This window comes from Coenobita brevimanus, chromosome 109, assembly GCF_032717465.1.
Source record: "Coenobita brevimanus isolate Jiangsu-jjx chromosome 109, ASM3271746v2, whole genome shotgun sequence".
NCBI lineage: Eukaryota > Metazoa > Arthropoda > Malacostraca > Decapoda > Coenobitidae > Coenobita > Coenobita brevimanus.
In genome coordinates this window covers 26777410-26784909 of record NC_137062.1, presented here as the reverse complement: position 1 = coordinate 26784909, position 7500 = coordinate 26777410, and the positions used below count along the sequence as shown (strand labels likewise).

At 39.7% G+C, this 7500-nt stretch overlaps 2 non-coding genes across 2 annotated transcripts; both read right to left on the bottom strand.

The window, feature by feature from the left end:
* Positions 1–1192: 1192 nt before the first annotated feature.
* LOC145417240 (U2 spliceosomal RNA) lies at positions 1193–1385 on the bottom strand. Its single transcript, XR_013900455.1, has one exon. It is a non-coding gene; the product is annotated as a U2 spliceosomal RNA (small nuclear RNA).
* A 5526-nt stretch (positions 1386–6911) lies between these two features.
* On the bottom strand, positions 6912–7104 carry LOC145417238 (U2 spliceosomal RNA). Its single transcript, XR_013900453.1, has one exon. It is a non-coding gene; the product is annotated as a U2 spliceosomal RNA (small nuclear RNA).
* Between the last annotated feature and the right edge of the window lie 396 nt (positions 7105–7500).

Sequence of the window (7500 nt, the reverse complement as noted above, 5' to 3'; positions counted from 1 at the left end):
AAAAAAAAAAAAAACTCACTGCATGACAGTATTGTGATACCACGTCTATCGTATGGAAGTGAAGTTTTGGACCTTGCTCGAAGGTCACAAGAGTGTGAGGAGTGGGAATGAGTTATTTGAAAGAAGCATGTGAGTTACGTGGAGACACAGAGTAACACATATGGAAGTGAAGAAGCACTTTTGTGTGGATGTGGATGTGACAGAAAATGTTAGAAGAAATTCACGGAGGTGGTTTGGCCATGTGGAAAGGACAGAGTGCGACACACGAACGAGGAGAGCGTATGCGAGTGAGATGGATAGGGTGAGAGGGAAGGGGAGGCAAAGGATGGGATGGAGGGATGGAGTGGAGATGTACATGAAAAGGAGAGGTGTTGTCAGCTGGGGTCAGGTCAGTGAAATGTTGAGGGACTGGGCGACATGGAGGAGATTTGTTTGTGGTCACCCCTTACGGGATTAAGGCGTCTGGTAATGCATAGATAGATAGAATATTACATGCTTAATATAATCCTAGTGATTTCTAGTTACCCTTATAATTAAATTATTTGTATATCGTTTCCAAGCACAATGGTATCTGATTTGGATGTATTTTTCAGAAATAGCTGTAATCACGAAAACCATGTGATTGTCTAATGGTCCTTATTCTTTCATGTGATTGTCAAGGTCTGCGATTCTAGGCTTGTGCAAGTAAATGTGCAACACTGACTGCTTAGGACCGTTATAAGTTAGTTTGGAAAGATTTTCCCCTGATTTCACAAAATGAGAAGCATGTACTTTGAAAGGCGGCTCACATGTCATTCATACATCAATGTCATCATCCAAGGGAGAAATCAGAGCACCTTTCCTCTTCAGCAAGACTAGGATATTAATAGTAGTGATGTTAGTACTCACTAATGCATCTAGACATGTCTCACACTGCAAAAACCGTTTCAACTTAAGCAAGTTTTTATTAATGAATGATGAAGGTGAAAGAATAAGTACAGTAGGCTGTAGTACATCGTGAGCTATTCCTTCACCGTTTTACTGTCCCCGTCCCGGAGGGGCTCGGGGACGGGTATTGCTCTCACTATTTGTTTAGGGCAAATGCCCCAAGACTAGTGTAGGGGAGGGGGGAGATCTGTGTAGTCTGTAAGTGCTGAAGGTGGGGAAAGGCACCTCTTACTCACACGTTCATATGATAAATTATTCTCCCCTGGGGGAGTGGACCGATCCCGGAAATACTGCAATACCGGGCCGATCCGTGGCAAAGGTGGAGCAAGCCCCTAGCACTTCGCCATGGTCAAAAAATCAGATTAATATCGTTGATCCCACATGAGGATCGTATCAAATACTAAGCTGATAAGAACAGATACTACACTTTGATCTTAGCCAAAAGGCCGAGAAGCGATGCCCAACCAGCGTTGTCTGTTGAGTGTAACTTCTCAGGCTGCGTCACTCCCGACACATATCACTGCCAGGAAGAAGGACACACAAGCCCCGTTAGGCATGGCTTTCGTATCGTTCTTTCCTGCAGTATCAGCTCATGAACTTAATCATCCATATTTTTTGTGAACTGTTTCATACAGTTTGAATGTTACCTCTCTCTTAAAAATGATGTACGGTACCCTGGTTTGATCATCTATAGCATAGATGTTTGATGGAGGAGAAGGTGGCGTGTATGTCTTCCTCTGCCTGGGCGAGTGATGTGGGTGCGCTTGGAGTGTCCGCCCGTGATGGGAGACGGGGAGGGAGATTTACTCAAAACACTGAGTTTCACAGGGCGACCTATTACATTTCATTGCTTTCTGGTGTTCAACACACACACAGATTTGGAGAAATGTTATTTGATATGCAGGGTATATATAAAGATATTTCTTGTCAATTATACAGATCTCTGAAAAACCCACCATCACCACACTGTACTTAGAAAATGTAAAGTTCCTGATTTGTTTATCCCACAAATAATCACAAGTATTCCTTATGAGAAATGTTTACACCGTGTTGTTTTGACATTGTATTATACTATAGTGACTTGAATATGAATCAATCGTTTAGGCCAGTAGTAATAATAAATGGTACTATTATTGAAACATTTAGGTTTTCATCTGCGATGGGAGAGGGATTGACTGAAGACATTGGAGTTTCGCAGGGCGATTTTTTGCGCTTTATTGCTTTCTGAAGATCAACACATTTTTTTTGTTAATGTTATTTGATATACAAGTACAAGTAAAGACACAGACTTCCTTGTTAATGATATAAATTACATCAAAACACACGAGTCACCGCACTAGCCTGACAATATGTTATTATTTTTTGTTTCTACGCAACATGTTCAAAGAAAAATTCTGAATATGAAATATTAAAACCTGTTTTCTTTTTCTCTCACATTACAATATGCTGTAGATAAATATAGATCCACAACATACATCAACAGTAATAATAAGTACTGTAATTTTTTTTTCTCTATAGTATATGGTACACTGCTTCTGTAATTATTATCTCTTTGGTGATAAACTCATTTTTAACCTGCTGGAACCTAAGACAACCAAATCATTCATATAGAAGACAAAATCAAAATACAACCTTACTAATATTCTGCTTACCACAACCTAACCAAACTTAGGCTAAATGGAACTAATAAAATGGAATGTATTCCGACACACTAATAATAACAACAACAACAACATTAATAATAATAATAATAATAAACTAGAGGGCTCCCAATGGGGTAATCACAGCAGCCGCGAGGCGATACACATCTAGCTCGGGTCGGAATATGACCTTGACCTTGACGTACACTCACCAATTTCGAAGTGAGGTTTTCATCCCTACTACACACCTGTAAAATTTTGTGATGATATCTTGAGCGGTAGCGGGGTTATCATGGTAACAGACACACAGACCTTGGCCTACTTTCAGCACTTTCGAACTCGTAGAAGACTTTCATTGCTACTACACATCTGTTAAATTCTGTGATGTTATCTTAAGTTGTTGCGAAGTTATCGTGCTAACAGACACAGAGAAACACAAACAGACAAACTGAAAACAATACCGGCTTCTCTATCGCAGCTGGTAATAATGATATATAACGGTCATGATCATCACGATCATCATCATCATCATCATCATCATCATAATAATAATAATAATAAAAAATAATAATAAAGATATCTGAGACACACATTCTCTAGTAAAGCATGTGAGGATGAAAAATAGTTATTATAACCCACACACTCCGGGCTACTACTAATGCAATCGTCACCTCACAACGGGCAATTTCCGGAAGAACGCTGGAAAATTGCTTGTTTTAAAACCTTAACATCTTGGAAAGTTTTGAACTGAGGGAAACGAGATAATGATCATTTTACTCAGTAACTCTTCAACTTGTTAAGTAAAGTATCCCGAGATCTCTAGGTCTTTGCATTGATGAAAAATGACGTAAGGAAAAGAACTAATTTTTGTCGCGAGAGCAGCGTGAGAGCAGCACGTGTTCGTGCATCTGCCCGTGGCGCCAACTATGGCCTTGCTCTCAATGTGACAACTTCTCCACTACTAGATAAACTAGCCCTATGACACTGTTACTGAACACTTTTCTTGTATCCGTGGATATAGACTTGTCAGAGTTGGATGATGCAATTAACTACAGGCAGTGCAGACTGAATCAGACAAATAGGAAAGTGAAGATACCGTTGTACACCTGGTAGGAGCGTCCGAGCGTGGGACAGACAGATTGTCACTTGTGTGCTTTGGAGGGACTCCCTCTCGACCTTCTAGCACTGAGATGAAATCGCGTCCGTGGCAAACAGTGGTGGGAAGACACTTGCGTGTGTAGATGTCACGGGGCGGCCCCATAGCAGCCACATTGTGAAGTGTATAGACATCCCCCGCAGATAGGATTTAAAAATATTTAAGAACATTTATTCTCATGAATTACAACACAGATAAAATAACTGAAAATTACATTTTTGAATATTGTTGCCTTTTCGTTTTACATGCTTCAAGCTTAGCATGTTCCTGGCGACTTCTAGTCATCGTCTTCACTAAATTTTCTTTATAATATTTCTTAGCATAATGACATCTGACTTGGATGCAATTTTCGATTGTTCTGCGTGTGAAGTTCAGCTGTTCAATTAGTACAAATGAAGAAGACAAGCAATACCTCCTGAAGGTGGTGTTGAAGCACCAAAAGATGATAGAGAAGAAAACAAAAGCAGAAATGTTAGAATGAAAAAAATATATAAAGCATGTCTTAGCTTCTGTGTTTTAATATGTATTAAAAAACCACGTAATTTGCCAGACCACTAAATGTTGAGATAGAGTGTTTATTCTTTATGTATGTTTTTGGTTCAAGTAAATGAATGTAAGTAATGAAGATGAAAATTATTATTATTATTATGTGAAACATCCATATATATATATATATATATATATATATATATATATATATATATATATATATATATATATATATATATATATATATATATATATATATATGTCTGTGTGTGTGTGTGTGTGTATGTGTGTGTGTGTGTATATATATATATATATATATATATATATATATATATATATATATATATATATATATATATATATATATATATATATATATATATATATATATATATATATATATATACACTTGTGTGTGTGTTTATGTGTGTGTGTGAAATGAATGATGAAAGTGAAGATGAGGAATGACCCAGGAAATGATGAAGTATGTGGTGGAATGCTGAAGCATGAGGAAGAGATAGTAGTTGAATGGATATGGAAGATGTGCAGATTGGTCTGGGAGGAAGGTAGAGTCCCTGGAGGATTGGAAGTCATGTATAATATTCCCCTATACAATGGAATAGGTGAAAAAGAAGTGTGTGGCAATCATAGCAGCATTTGTCTTCGTAGTGGAATAGGAAAAGTACTGTATACGGTACGATAGCCATTCATCGAATTAGGCAATTAACAGAGCAATTACTTGGAGAAGAATATAGAGGTTGTAGGAATGGAATAGGCTGCGTAGATCAGATATTCTTAAGTCTGTAGTGGAAATGTTTCAGCAAAAGGGAAAGAAGTTGCCAACGGTCTTCATGGATTTGGAGAAAGTATGACAGGGTGGATAGACAAGGAATGTGAAAAGTATTAATGATATATGGAGTAAATGGGAAGTTGTTGAATTCTGTGAAGATTATTTCTGAGGATTCGATGGGTGCAGTGCGTGTGTATAGTGCTCTGAGTGAATGTTTCTATCTGTATGTTAGATTAAAACAGGGAAGTGTCATGTCCTCATGGTTCTTCAGTCTATATGTGAATGGGCTTATAAATGAGATATGACGAAGGGCAATGGATGTTGAAGCGACCCTAATAAGAGAGGCCAGTGTTTGGAAACTCCCTGTACTGTTGTTTGCAGATGATGCTGTATTGTTAAGAGAAGATGGAGAACTGTATGCAAGGCCTGGAGAATGTGTTTGGTAGTGTGTGTAAGGAACGGAATCATAAGGTGTGATTGTAGGGAAGAGTAAAGTTATGGTCTTTGAGAGAAGTGAAATCTCTAAATGTGTAGTGAGGCTTGATGAGGAAGAAATGAGAAATGTGAGTGCGTTTAAGTGGGCTAATTGAGCAGCGTGATAAGGATGGAAGTTTAGAGGTTGAAGTGCTTGAAAGGGTACAACAGGAAAGAAAGGTTGCTGGGTCTTTGAGAGCAGTGATAAGGAACAGGCAAGTGAGGATGGAAGTTAAAAAATGAAAAAAAAAAAACTCACTGCATGACAGTATTGTGATACCACGTCTATCGTATGGAAGTGAAGTTTTGGACCTTGCTCGAAGGTCACAAGAGTGTGAGGAGTGGGAATGAGTTATTTGAAAGAAGCATGTGAGTTACGTGGAGACACAGAGTAACACATATGGAAGTGAAGAAGCACTGTTGTGTGGATGTGGATGTGACAGAAAATGTTAAGAAGAAATACACGGAGGTGGTTTGGCCATGTGGAATGGACAGAGTGCGACACACGAACGAGGAGAGCGTATGCGAGTGAGATGGATAGGGTGAGAGGGAAGGGGAGGCAAAGGATGGGATGGAGGGATGGAGTGGAGATGTACATGAAAAGGAGAGGTGTTGTCAGCTGGGGTCAGGTCAGTGAAATGTTGAGGGACTGGGCGACATGGAGGAGATTTGTTTGTGGTCACCCCTTACGGGATTAAGGCGTCTGGTAATGCATAGATAGATAGAATATTACATGCTTAATATAATCCTAGTGATTTCTAGTTACCCTTATAATTAAATTATTTGTATATCGTTTCCAAGCACAATGGTATCTGATTTGGATGTATTTTTCAGAAATAGCTGTAATCACGAAAACCATGTGATTGTCTAATGGTCCTTATTCTTTCATGTGATTGTCAAGGTCTGCGATTCTAGGCTTGTGCAAGTAAATGTGCAACACTGAAGCTGCTTAGGACCGTTATAAGTTAGTTTGGAAAGATTTTCCCCTGATTTCACAAAATGAGAAGCATGTACTTTGAAAGGCGGCTCACATGTCATTCATACATCAATGTCATCATCCAAGGGAGAAATCAGAGCACCTTTCCTCTTCAGCAAGACTAGGATATTAATAGTAGTGATGTTAGTACTCACTAATGCATCTAGACATGTCTCACACTGCAAAAACCGTTTCAACTTAAGCAAGTTTTTATTAATGAATGATGAAGGTGAAAGAATAAGTACAGTAGGCTGTAGTACATCGTGAGCTATTCCTTCACCGTTTTACTGTCCCCGTCCCGGAGGGGCTCGGGGACGGGTATTGCTCTCACTATTTGTTTAGGGCAAATGCCCCAAGACTAGTGTAGGGGAGGGGGGAGATCTGTGTAGTCTGTAAGTGCTGAAGGTGGGGAAAGGCACCTCTTACTCACACGTTCATATGATAAATTATTCTCCCCTGGGGGAGTGGACCGATCCCGGAAATACTGCAATACCGGGCCGATCCGTGGCAAAGGTGGAGCAAGCCCCTAGCACTTCGCCATGGTCAAAAAATCAGATTAATATCGTTGATCCCACATGGGGATCGTATCAGATACTAAGCTGATAAGAACAGATACTACACTTTGATCTTAGCCAAAAGGCCGAGAAGCGATGCCCAACCAGCGTTGTCTGTTGAGTGTAACTTCTCAGGCTGCGTCACTCCCGACACATATCACTGCCAGGAAGAAGGACACACAAGCCCCGTTAGGCATGGCTTTCGTATCCTTCTTTCCTGCAGTATCAGCTCATGAACTTAATCATCCATATTTTTTGTGAACTGTTTCATACAGTTTGAATGTTACCTCTCTGTTAAAAATGATGTACGGTACCCTGGTGTGATCATCTATAGCATAGATGTTTGATGGAGGAGAAGGTGGCGTGTATGTCTTCCTCTGCCTGGGCGAGTGATGTGGGTGCGCTTGGAGTGTCCGCCCGTGATGGGAGACGGGGAGGGAGATTTACTCAAAACACTGAGTTTCACAGGGCGACCTATTACATTTCATTGCTTT